Source organism: Prunus persica, chromosome G6 (genome assembly GCF_000346465.2).
Source record: "Prunus persica cultivar Lovell chromosome G6, Prunus_persica_NCBIv2, whole genome shotgun sequence".
NCBI lineage: Eukaryota > Viridiplantae > Streptophyta > Magnoliopsida > Rosales > Rosaceae > Prunus > Prunus persica.
Window position 1 is genome coordinate 16,820,286 of NC_034014.1, and position 13,395 is coordinate 16,833,680.

Here is a 13,395-nt window from a genome sequence, read left to right on the forward strand (position 1 = left end):
AGCCGACTTTCTGGTGACCTTTGTGTGTTGTGCCCACTCGTGTTCTATTGTGTGCCCTAATTTCTTTTAGGGTTCTTGTGTCCGTACTTGTGCTGTGTTTGTAGTATCTGCTTTGTGTTTTTTTTTTCGGTTGCTATAGTGGGTGATGATTCCAAGCTCTTGGAGATTGCTTCAATCCATATAAGGATTTTTGTAATTTGCACACCATACCCTCCTTAGAGGTAACAGAGATACTCGACGGAGGATCTATGTACATTTCTTCTTTGAGGTCACCATGGAGGAATGCATTTTTGACATCAAACTGTAACGGGGGCCAATCATAATTACCAGCCAAGGACAAGAATACGCGCACAGTATTGAGTTTTGCTACTGGAGCAAAGGTCTCCGTGTAATCCACTCAATAGGTCTGAGTATAACCTTTTGCTACTAATCTTGCCTTGTAACAGTCAATGAAACCATCAGCCTTGTGCTTCAAAGTAAACACCCATATGGGCCCTCGTGGTACGTGCTAGTGCGTATGCAACGAAGTAAGAACATCCATCGCATGATTATTCTACCCCGATGACTTCTGACAAATTGGATGGCTCCAATTATGCCTCTTGGGCTCGTGGTGCGCGTATTACAATTACTAGTCGTCGCATGGCAAGTTGGATCAATAGGAAGAAGCCTGCTCTGTCTCCAAATTCCGCTGCCTATGCCGAATAGGAATAAGATAATTGCCTGGAGCAGTCACGGCTGGTCAATTCCATGACTAAACCCGTTCATGCCTTGTTTGAACATGGTGATACTGCTTTTTATATATGGGAAGCCGCTCGAAAGACTTATACTGTGACTCAGAATAGTTCTCGGTTATTTCAACTTCGACGGCAGTCCATACTTACATGTTAGAATGGTGAATATGTGAAAGTGTTCTATGAAAAACTCCATGCTATCTGGCAGGAGATTGATTGTCTGCGCCCATATAAGTTTAGTTGTTCTGATGATGGGGCTTGTCGTCTGAAAGAAATTGAAGCCGATCGAGTTTATGATTTTCTTGGAGGACTTGATCCACCATATGATGGTGTCCGTAGCCGTCTCCTTGCTCTTAGTCCTGTCCCGTCTCCTCTCAAAGCCTATGCCATGGTCATGTTGGAAGACACTCGTAAGTCCGCTATGCTTGGAGGAGGTTCGATGGCCCTCAAAGTCGACCCAACCCGTCAACGACCGGTCGCTTCGAATCCAGAAAATTTTCTTCTTCTGTTGGGCCTCGTCCTTCTGGATCTATCCCTAGCTCTCTTGAAGGTCCTCCTATGTGTCGTCATTTTAATGGGAATCACTACTCTGAAAAGGGTTTAAGGAGCATGGTTATCCTAATTGGTTTGCTAACTATAAGGCTCGTCTGTACGGTTCCAAGGCCGTTTGTACCATGACTCAAGATGAGGCCTGTCCTCTGGCCCTGTCTACAAATCTATGGTCTTTCAATACCATGCCAGGTATGGGTTCTAATACTTGGATCTAATACTTGGATAATTGACACTGGTGCTTCTGATCATATGACTTATGATAATAATATGTTTAATGAGTTGTCCCGTAACCCTCGTGACCCATATATTACTAGTGCTAATGGTTTACCTTCCCTAGTTACCAGTTAAGGTACCATCCAACTCACTTCTTCTTTACCTATGTCTCATGCACTCGTGGTTCCAAATATTCGTTGCAATTTGTTATCTGTTGAGCGTTTACTTGATAAACTTAACGCGTCTGCTACTTTCTATTCTACCCATTGTTTTTTCTAGGATCTGAAGACTCACGAGAAGATTGGGCATGGTAAACAGATAGGGGGTTATATTACTTACAGTTACCGGCTGCAGCAGTTCGTGGTTGTGTCGCTAATAAAGTCTAGAATGGCAGTGTCAAAGACAAGCAACAATTTTGGCTGTGGCATCGTCGTTTAGGACATCCGTCATTTGGTTATCTTAAACATTTGTTTCCTTCGTTATTTAGTTCGTGTGATGAGTTTAGCTTGAAATGTGAGACTTGTGTAATGGCCAAGAGCTACCGTACTATTTTTCCCTTGAGTAATAATAAAGCTGCATTGCCTTTTGAGTTAGTATATTCGGATGTATGGGGTCCTGCCAGTGCGGCTTCTAATAGTTTCTGTTGATTTGTCACGTTTATTGATGACTGCACTCGCTTAACATGGGTATATGTGATGAAGCATAAACATGATGTTGCCTTTATTCTTCCTGTTTTTTGTGCTATGGTATCTACTTAGTTTCATGCCTGTGTTAAAGTATTTCGGACTGATAATGGAGGTGAATATGTGAATCATACCTTGACCCATTTGGGGACACGGCGTCTTGACCGCTGCTTATTTGATTAACTGTACTCCTAGTCGGGTTCTTGATTTCAAGACTCTGCTTGACGTCTTATGTACCCATACTTCTCCGGTCTCGGTCTCTAAGTTACCTCCTAAGGTGTTTAGGTGTGTTGTTTATGTTCATGTTTACTCTCATCAACGGAGTAAACTTGACCCGTGTGCGCTCCGCTGCGTCTTCATTGGCTATTCTACCACTCAGAAGAGTTATAAGTGCTATCACCCTCCCTCTTAGAAGATACATGTTGCTTTGGATGTCACATTTCATGAAGAAGTACCATATTATGTTTCTCCCAGCTCTTTAATTCAGGGGAGAGAAGGGGAGTGAATTGAAGAGTTTCGAAATGGAAAATCTTGGACGTACAGAGGCAGGTGAAGGAATTGAAGACGAAGTGCCAACGACCGATCTGTTAGAGGAAGTGACCGGTTGTCAAGCAATCTGCCTGGAACTAACCAGTCGTACAGAAGAAGCGACCGATCGCCAAGCAATTTGCCTGGAACCAACCGGTCAGTTAGAAGGGGATGACCGGTCATTGGTTGAATTTAGTGACGAATTCTGCTCTTCGAAAGACCCCCCCTCTGCCCTGCCATTGCCCCAATCAACTCATGATAATGATGAGGTACTCTCTCATGATGTGTCTACTTATTCATTACCTCCACGCACTACTCGTGGTAAACCTAAAGTACAATATTCTCATGATATACATGCCAAATCCAAATACCCCATTAACTATTATGTGTCAACTCATCATTTATCTAAGTCATATGCATAATATTTGTGTCAATTCTCTAGTGTATGTGTGCTAACAAAGTTGCAGAATGCTCTATCTGATCCAAAGTGGGTAGATGGAATGCATATTGAGATGGAAGCCTTGAACAAGAATGCCATTTGGGAGATTTGCTACATCTATGAGGAAGTCTGGGTATGTACAAAGTAATTCGGATCATACATTGCTTTTGAAGCGTCGCAAAGGTAAATTGACCGCTTTAATAATTTACGTTGATGATGTGATTGTAAGTGGAGATGATCAGACATAAATGCAGAATCTCCAGAAATATCTGGCGTCTAAGTTTGAGATGAAATCATTAGGTGACTTGAAGTACTTTCTTGGGATTGAAGTTGCAAGATCTAAGCATGGTATCTTTTTGTCTCAAAGGAAGTACGTTTTAGATTTACTTGCAGAAATGAGAATGTTGGATTGTAAACCAATTGATACTCCTAGTGAACAGAATCACAAGTTGGGGTTGTATCCTGTTCAAGTTCCTACTAATAAGGAGCGCTATCAACGACTTGTGGGAAAATTAATTTATTTAGCTCATACACGTCTTGATATTGCGTATGCAGTGAGTGTAGTGAGTCAGTTTATGCATTTGCCTAGTGAAGACCATATGGGAGCTGTGACACGTATTTTAAGATATCTCAAAGTAACTTATGGCAATGGGTTAATATTTTCCAAGTATGGTCAGACAATTGTGGAAGGGTACACAGATGCTGATTGGGCAGGTTCAGCTACTGATAGGCATTCTAAATCTGGGTATTTTACGTTTGTTGGTGGTAATCTTGTTACTTGAAGAAGCAAGAAACAAAAGGTGGTGTCTTGATTTAGTGCTGAGGCTGAGTATCGTGGGATGGCTCATGGTGTATGTGAGTTACTATGGTTGAGAAGGTTATTGAGAGATCATGGCTTTGGGCCTAAGAAACCTATGGATTTATATTATGACAATAAGGCTGCGATTGCAATTGCTCATAACCATGTATGACATGATCGTACAAAGCATGTGGAGGTTGATCGAAATTTCATTAAAAAAAAGTTGGATGTGGAGATTGTTTCCTTCTCGTTCATCAGTTCTGAGTATCAGCTAGCCGATGTCCTTACGAAATCAGTTTCTACAAGTATCTTCCTCAACTTGCTTGACAAGTTTGGCATGTGTGACGTCTTTGCTCTAACTTGAGGGGGAGTGTTAGCGAGATATCCTAGTTCTATTAGGATATTTCCTTCTTATTCTATTAGGATTTTATTTATTTCCTTTTGTATAGATATTATGTGATTAAGACTTTTCTTATTTCCTAGTATAACCCTACTAGGGTTTGTGACCTTGTATTATAAATACCTCCTTTCGGAGAATGACATACATCTGAAAATATTCTACCCATATTGTTTGACTATATCCTCTCTCTTTTTGTTTGATATGCAACTATATTCTTTGCTATTATTCCAAACTTGGGTTTATGCAATTAGAAGTAAAGAAAAATTAGGTATTAGACATAAAAATCTTTACTAATGAGGATTTGATACATAGAGTATTTCTGTTTTGGTTTTGATACATAGGAATCAAATTTTATTTTGGATTTGGCCAAAGAGGAGGCCCAGATTCGTTGGGCCTATCTAAATTATAAAGGTAAAAGATAATTTTACCCTTTTTGTTTAAAAGCCTTCCAAAATCAGATCTCACCCTTTTTTTTTTTATAAAAGCGTTGTCAAAATCAGATCTCACCCACTTTCTTTACGACGTCATGCCGAGTCTCTCTCTTCTTCCTTGCGAATCACGACGTAGTCCAGAGAGCTCTCTCTTCTTCCTCGCTCTGAGTCTGCTCTGAAATAAAGTCCATCATCGAAGTCATTACTAAAGAGGTCATTGAGGAACACTATGATCTATGTTGTTGCTGACAGTTGGAGGCCAAGGCTGTAGCTTTTGGCGCGTACGAAGACATCTATGATCTCGGAGAGAGCAATAAGGTGTTGGGTCTAGATGAGCAGCTTTTGGCGCGTATGATGACATCAATGATCTCTATATATATTTGAGTGTAAGATTTCTTGTACGACATCATGAATGATTGGCTTTGCAGTGGAAATTATTTTGCTTTACAAAATAATAATAAACTAATAATCAAAAGATTATATACATATATATGTATACTTGAAATTAATTAACATGTTGAATTAGAACATAGTTATTAATTGAAGAAAAGCATGATGAAAAATATTAATTTAGACCTAAACTTTGGAGTTTTGAGCATTCTAGTCTCGCCAAACCCTCTGTTCATGTGAAGTATTTGCATCACCTCCATCTCTGTCTGTCTATCTGTCTGTCTCATACAAAAGCTTCTTATTTGAGTTAGAAATGATGCTTTTATAATAACATGGTTTTGAAGACTAATCTCTTCTGCATTATTGCAGGTAATATTTTCTCCAAAAGCAGATCCTCCAGTTCTCAGGAAATTGATTACAAGTATGATTGCTTTCATATGATTTTAGAACAACTCCATAATTTCTCAAAATTTTGACTGTTTCCTGTTCTTGTTTTTGATAAATGCTCAAAATGTACTTTGGCCTACCAAACTATAATGGAGATATAGTTGTTAATTTCAAGTTTAGTCATGAACTATATTACTGATTCTGAGGTGTAAATTTAGTCACATTAATATACTTTTTGCAGTCATGACCTACAATTATCTGATGTCAGGCAATTATCTAATTTAGCTGCAACTTCTTATTATAAAGCTCACTTACTATGCATTTGTCTTGATTTAGAAATGGTATTGCAAAACTACATTGTACAGGTTCTGCATTGTAGTTTTGCACAAACTATATTGCAGTTTTGGAATCCGCATTACAGTTTTTATTTAATTACAATTGAATTTTTGCTCCCAGATGAAGAATTGGGTGGGCAAGAGAAGAGTAGAACTATCCAAAATTGGACTTTCGGAAACTTATTTTAGTTTTGGAAACTGCATTGCAGTTTCGGAAACTGTATTGCAGTTTTTATTTAATTATAATTGGATTTTTGCTCTTTCCTTGCCTTCAACCTCACCAATTTGAAGAGTAGAGGCTGAGGAATTGAGTGCACAAGAGAAGAGTAGAACTACCCAAGAGCAAAGGAACTCAAAATTGGACTTTTGGAAACTGCATTGCCAGAAACAAAGTATTTTACCAACATGTATTGAATAAAAAAAAATTGTTTTGTTTTGTTTAACTCTAGAGCTGAGCATTTTTGCCCAAACTCAGGATTGCAGTTTCCATTTTTGTATTGCAGTTTCTGTTTATGCATTGCGGTTTCCGCTTCTACATTGCAGTTTCCATTTCTGCATCACAGTTTCCATTTTAGTACTTTCATCTTTGTTCCTCCATTTTGCTTCAATAAAATTAATTTTTGTTTTTGTTTTTGTTTTTTTTAACATAATTGATATCTGCATTGTATTTTTGTTGCAGTTTCTATTTTTATTAGCAGTTTTTGTGTGAATATGTGTTGACGTGAATTTTTTTTAAAAAAAAACCTTTGATTGTTTATATAACTAGTGTATAACCGAATAAATATTACAAAATCAAGTTTGGTGTAGTGGTGTAGTGGTGTAGTGGTTTGTGAGTAAGCCTTCCTTAGAGGCGACCTTGGGCCAGGGACACTAGGGCTACAGCCCGGGGCCCACAGCTGAGTCTTGCCATTCACCATGCCGTCGGCGAACATCACTCATTTAGCTTGAACCTGTGGTTGAGCTCCTTTGGCCTGCAAGGCATTGAAGCGGTGAATGGCCCCATTCTTGCTTCCCTTTTGGCCTCCTCTTCCTTCTCTTGGTTCATAACATTCAAGACTTTCTTCTGCGGACAATCCCGCATCATGTGTGCTCCATCGCACAAGTAGCAAGCTAGCTTCGACTTGTCTTTCCCCTTGCCACCTTTGTCATTCTTCTTCCCGGATGACTTGTGACCGTCAGACTTGTCTCCTGACTTGCTACCCTCTTTTGGCTTGTTGTCTCCCCCACCGGATCCATTGCTATCTTTCTTTCCTTTGAACTTGGAGTCGCCTTGATCCTTCTTCTTGAACTCAATAAGAGACTCAGCTGCAGTAATTGCCTCTGACAAGGTTTGGACGTGTCTCCTTTGTAACTCCAGCTTGGCCCAATTCTGTAGGCCACTCATGAAGTACATGAGCTTGTCTTCATCTGCCATGCTAGGCACCTCGAACAACAGGTTGGTGAACATGGCGACATAGTCCTTCACGCTCCTCTTTTGCTTTAGCAATCTCAGCTTCTCCTTTGCCTTATACTTGACATTCTCTGGATAGAAATGCAACATAATATCCTTCTTAAAATCATCCCAAGTCTCAAGTGTAAACGTACCTTGTTCGATCTCCATGGATCGATGACGCCACCACATGAGAGCATTGTCGGTGAGAAACAACGTTGCCGTATTGATCTTGGGCTCATCATCCTCGAGCTTCAGATATTTGAAATACCTTTCAATATTCCACAAAAATGTGTCCAGCTCCTTCGCATCCCTCTTCCCATTATAGGATTTGGGCTTGAAAGAATCTAACACCTTGGGTTCCTTCGGAGTCCAGGTCTTGTTCAAGACAGCTTCCTTGCACAAAGCCCCATCTCCCTTCACATCCTTCACCTCATCACGAAGCGAAGTAAGCTCCGATAAGAAGTGATCCAGCTTGGTTTGGACATCTAGCTTGATGTTTTCTAGCGGGAGTTGAGGACTCCCTAGAATTGGCCCTGAAGCTCATCCACTACAACTTCGAAGCCCTCTTTCGTAAGGATGTCCTCCTCGAGTCGCTGATCGAACTCGACCACGGCAATCTCCATCTTAGAAAGCCGCTTCTCCATCATGGCTACAACATCTCTAGATCGTTCCCTCTTTGATTTGCCCCCACGATCCATGTTGACCTTGGACCAGTTTGACTCCACATTGGATCCTCTCTTCGACATGCTTCTTTGAATGATTCAAGCTTTCGCTCTGACACCAACTGTCATGGGATGACTTTTTCAGAGTCTTCCTTCCGTGCGGCCTTAGACTTGATCGCCTCTCGAACAAGCTAAGTCAGCCTCCTTCCTAAAACACAAGATCGAACCAAGCAAGAACAATAAGAATGCTTAAAACAGTTTGGGAGAATATATGCTTGTATTGCTACTCAAATGCTTTACAAGTTGTGAGGTGAAGCTACACAATGTGACATCCTCCTTATATACTGTTCCTATCCCACCTACCACCACAGTAGGTGGCTAAGATACAATGTCACCAACCAAGATCTACCTACTACTATCACCAACTAATGTCTACCTACTACTGTACAATGAATTTGGACATGTGGGTTAAGAGGTCTAGCATGATCAATCCAACAGGTTGGGCCTTGAACATGCGAGCCGTGACAATATGTATATATGTATATTTAAAAAAAAAACAGAAGACAGTTGCTGCCTAGTTGCTACCTGTGCATGTATACCAAAGAGGAAGCCATCAATCAGTCATTATATTCTCATTCTCAAGAAGAAACTTATTAAGGAAGAAAAGTCCCTTCTTAATTACACAATATAATATAAATCAAATAAACAAAATATGGGGAATTCAAAAGAAACTTTCTTAGCCACAAAAGAAAAGGAAAAAGCCGTTCGACCTTCTCTGCTTCTTAGAAGTTCAACGCAAACAAATTTTGTGTGTGGTGATTCTTGTCTTCTTCAACACACACAGAGTTGGATTTCACAAGCTAGACCAGTGCCTTTCTTTGAAAGTAATATTATTTTTTTATAGATACATATAGAATCTAGATGTATAAATTTTGTAAATTGTAATACATATATCTTTATTAACTTTTTCATCTTTATTATTTGATTCAACAGAAAACTTGGCTGGAAGTCTTGTTCTTTATAATTGGAAGTTTCAAGTTGAAGAAAATATGCTCAAAATTCAGGTTTTATTGTTCTTCGTTAATTAGTTTTGTTGTTTTTTATTGTGTTGTGTTTATTATAAAAATTAAACAATGTTTCCTAAGAAACAACTTTCCGGAAATCTCAAGAGACAAAGAAAGAAAGAAAAAAAAAAGAAATTGCTAAAAGATTAAGAGGATCTTTGAATAAATATTTTGTTAAACAAACCAATGCTCCACTTGAAAATTTAGATGCAAATTTACCAAATGAATATGAACAACCAATTCAATTGGAAGAATTAGTAGAAAATGAGAACGATGTGAATGGAGAAATTGGTGATCTAGATGAAAATGAAAATTTTGATGAACCTTGCCATGAAAATGAATGTCCCGAAACAAGATTTGATTTGAACTTTTATGATCCATAAGTTTGGGATAATCTTGATGCAAAATGAAAGATTTACTTGTAGAAAAAGGTCCCATAAGAGAAACTAATCTCAAATTCCCCATGGACGAACACAATAGACATTTTTCTTCGTACGTTACCAAATGGGGAAACTAAGGATCGAAAATGGCTAGTGTACTCAAAGGAGTTGGATAAAGTATTTTATTTTTGTTGTAAGTTGTTTAAAACAATGAATTCTAGAAGTCAATTAACAAGTGAAGGAACTAGAGATTGGAAACATCTTGGTGAGAAGCTTAAACAACATGAAAGCAGTATTGAACATCTCACTAACTTGAGGTCCTGTATTGAATTGCAAATCAGATTGAAAACAAATCAAAAAATTGATAAAGAATTACAAGAGCTAATCAAGAAAGATACACTACACTGGAAAAATATTTCCTAATATAATGGTTGCTTATAAGGTATTATTGACTATAGCTGTGACTGTGGCATCTGCTGAAAGAAGTCTTTCTAAATTAAAGTTATTGAAATCTTACTTGCAGACCACCATGACTCAAGATAGGCTAAATGGATTAGCGATATTATGCATTGAAAAGGATATATTAGAAAACATTAAATATGATAGTGTAATTGATGATTTTGCATCTAAAAGTGCAACAAGAAGACATTTTAAATGATGTTTTGTGTGGTTGAGATTTCATTGCTATTTTTATTTTGTAGGTACATGTGATGATTGTTTGCTTCGATTAATTGTGGAGTATGAAAAGAAGATTGATCAAATCAAGAAATGCTTACGGAGATTGGGGAGGAAGCATGTAGACTCAAATATGTAGCTTTTGTTTTTTTAATGCAATATTTACAATGCGGGGTACTCTTTTTCCTTCGTTTTGGGTTTTGTCCCATTGAGTTTTTCCCAAACAAGGTTTTAATAAGGCCCCAAAGGATTCTTCCTTTTCCTTTGTAAATTCTTATAATTTTAATAAAATTAATTAGTTGATATATTATTATTATTATTATTATTATTATTATTATTAATTTTTTTGTTTAATTGTATAAAGGGGCACGCTTGAGAAAATTTGCCTTGGGCCTTAGAAAACTCAGGACCGGCTCTGGCCTTCCTCCTTTGAGGGTCAAGGTTCAAGTCCCTTCAATGACACATAATATTTTTTTTAAAAGGCGAATAATGGGCAATGGAGTTGGTCTCCTGCAGACGGTGGCAGGCCAATGACGGGAGGTGGCGTCCGACGGTGGTGGTGGCAGGTGGTAGGCGATGATGGTGGCCGGCGATGGTGGCCAGGGGCGGGTGGCTGGCCGGCGGTGGCTGTTAGCTAGATATGGACATTTGGCATAGTATGTTTGCCTTAGAAGGAGTGGCATTGTGTGTAATTTTGATATTTTTTAATGATATTATTGTAAAATTAGGTACTACATTTTGGTCTTTAACCTTATACTAATTAGATGAAATTATATTACTATCTTTCAAATTAGTAAATTATATTGTGATTTAAAACGAAAGCCCCCTTTTGGTCATTAACTGGCCAGAGGTCAACATTCACCATAAAAATAGATTTTTCTCCCGAACGCGAACGTACCAAGTACGCAAAATAGTGCCTTTACTGTTCAATAAAATAATATATAATTTGATATTGTTGAAATGCAATGGAAGAAAAATAGAAGCATGTAGCGGTTCGCATGAGTGACATGTAATTAGTTCTGACGTGGGTTTGAAGTGGCCAAGTGTGGAGTAAATTTGGTATTGTGTTCATAACTCTTTGAAGGTCGACTTGTAGCGACACTACGGGCTCAAATTGGTTGCTCCTCCTTCCCTCAATCAACAGTAGTTAGTTGACCAAACAAGTGGGCGTCGACGTTCTGGCCACTTGTAGGTGAATTTTGCGAGTTTCTTGGCGTTAAGTTGGAGCAATTTAGGAATCTATTTCCCCGACTTGGTTTATTTTCTGTGGAAGAGGTGGATTTGAAGAGTGGGGGTCTTGGAGCTGAAGGTGGTCGATTTGTGCAAAAAAGTTGGGAGAAGCTGTAAAATATACAACCTGGGTTAGCAGCGTGGTATGCCCAAATCTGCATCTCAGGGGATCGCAATTGACTTGGGTCGTTGTTGGAAAGGTATTAGGTAAGCAGTACAAATTTTTAATTCAAATTTTATTTGTATTTATATAATGTCCTTAAGTTTTGGTGTTTTGCGTCTACGTTGGAAAAAGTTGGGGTTTGTTGTGCTGAAAAGTTTTTTTTATGTGATTTCATTTGCTGGTGGAGTTCATGGTGGAAGGGTTTGATGTGAAGAAAGGTTCAATACAATTTCATGTGAAGACCATCAAATTAAGCGATGGATATTTCGAATATGTAATGGGTGTGATACAGATTTAGTCATGTCGATTGCAAATGCGTATATGAAATCTTATGTTGCAAAGCACATCAAGAAAGCTGGAGCGGTGGCCATTTCAAACATAAGAAAAGGTATGGAGGAGTCAGAATTGATGGATGATGAGTTCAAATTCATTTTTGTTTATTCACCATGGGCACTTTACTATGCCCAAGTGACTCAGCCAGTGTCAATTCCAAACTTTTCAATGCAATTGGATCTTCAGCCGCTATAAAATGGATAAATTGGGCAAAGTTTAGTTTTAATTATTTGGTGGAAGTCGTGGAGGCATTCAAGGTTAAGCGGTAGTCAACTCTATCCGGTAACGCAGTATTCTACTGGCAGTTTTATTTTGATTGCATTATTCACAATAAAACCATGGTTTCGAACTCAGTTCATCTAGTTGTGTCATGGGGCAACGATGAGGGCTGGATGTTGTACAAATGGGTAAAGGATCATATAAGTGAATCAGTAGATGTTGTCCAGAATTACACTAGTCTCGACATCTCAAATTTTAGATGTAATTCCTTAACACAATATGTATTGACAATGGAGAGAAAGTTTGATAAGTTAGAATTTGCAATTTTGGAAATTAGATGCAATGCTATGAACAGTGGTGGGAAGGGTTATGGAGAATCGAAGAAAGGGCCACCAACACATATAACTAGCAAAAAGGGAGGAGCGAGAAAATCCAAGGTGTGTGTATAATGGGTACTATTGTTGATTGATTTATGTGTGTTGTTGTCCATCTTGGATTTGACATTACAACACAGGTTTCAAAGACAATGATCATATAAGAAATCTTCGGTAAAATACATATTTGTGAAAAGAGTGGGCCAAGGGGATTCTTTAATAAGGGTCTTGAGATCAACATTATCATTGAAGGCCTTCAAATTATCCAATCTAATCTCTAAAAGGTCAGCACCAAGGGTTTTTGCCTTGCCATGATTCTGCCTGTTAGATATATGCCCTAGAAGCTAATATAAAAATATATAATTATAAAGAAATAATATTTAATAATCAAAGGAGTAAGAACGTTGCTTTAGATACATAACATACACAAAGTAACAAGTCCATGGATTAAGATATAAATGGAAAGTGGTTTAAAGAAGTTAGATGCACAAGACCTTTCCATACATATGAATATCGTATCCTAAAATGTTCCTGGTCATAGAATCACCAATTGGATGGTGACCTGCAAAGACTGGTACACATTATGTCTGCTCAATTGGGAGGATGACTAGTGTCAAGTCATTCATGTAGAAACACTGAGATAGATGTGTAGGTGCTCTATAGAAGATGGAGTCCACTGAACGCGATCAACTCTAGAATTCTTGTATAGAAGTCTTACTCACAAGTGTCAAACAAAGAATTCTAAGTTGTGATAATGCAAATTAATCCTTAGACCTGAGACATCACAGTTGTCTTGTGTATATGTTGTTCCTCTTTGAGAACACTATACGGTCATATCAAAATAATGTGACTTAAAGGTATTTCTTAGGATTCTCAGCATGTACATAGAGACAAGTGAATGTACAACAAGGAATCTCTGCCCTTAGTAAGAAGAGAGAATACTCTAAAGATATGATTCATGAATCTTTGCCCGAA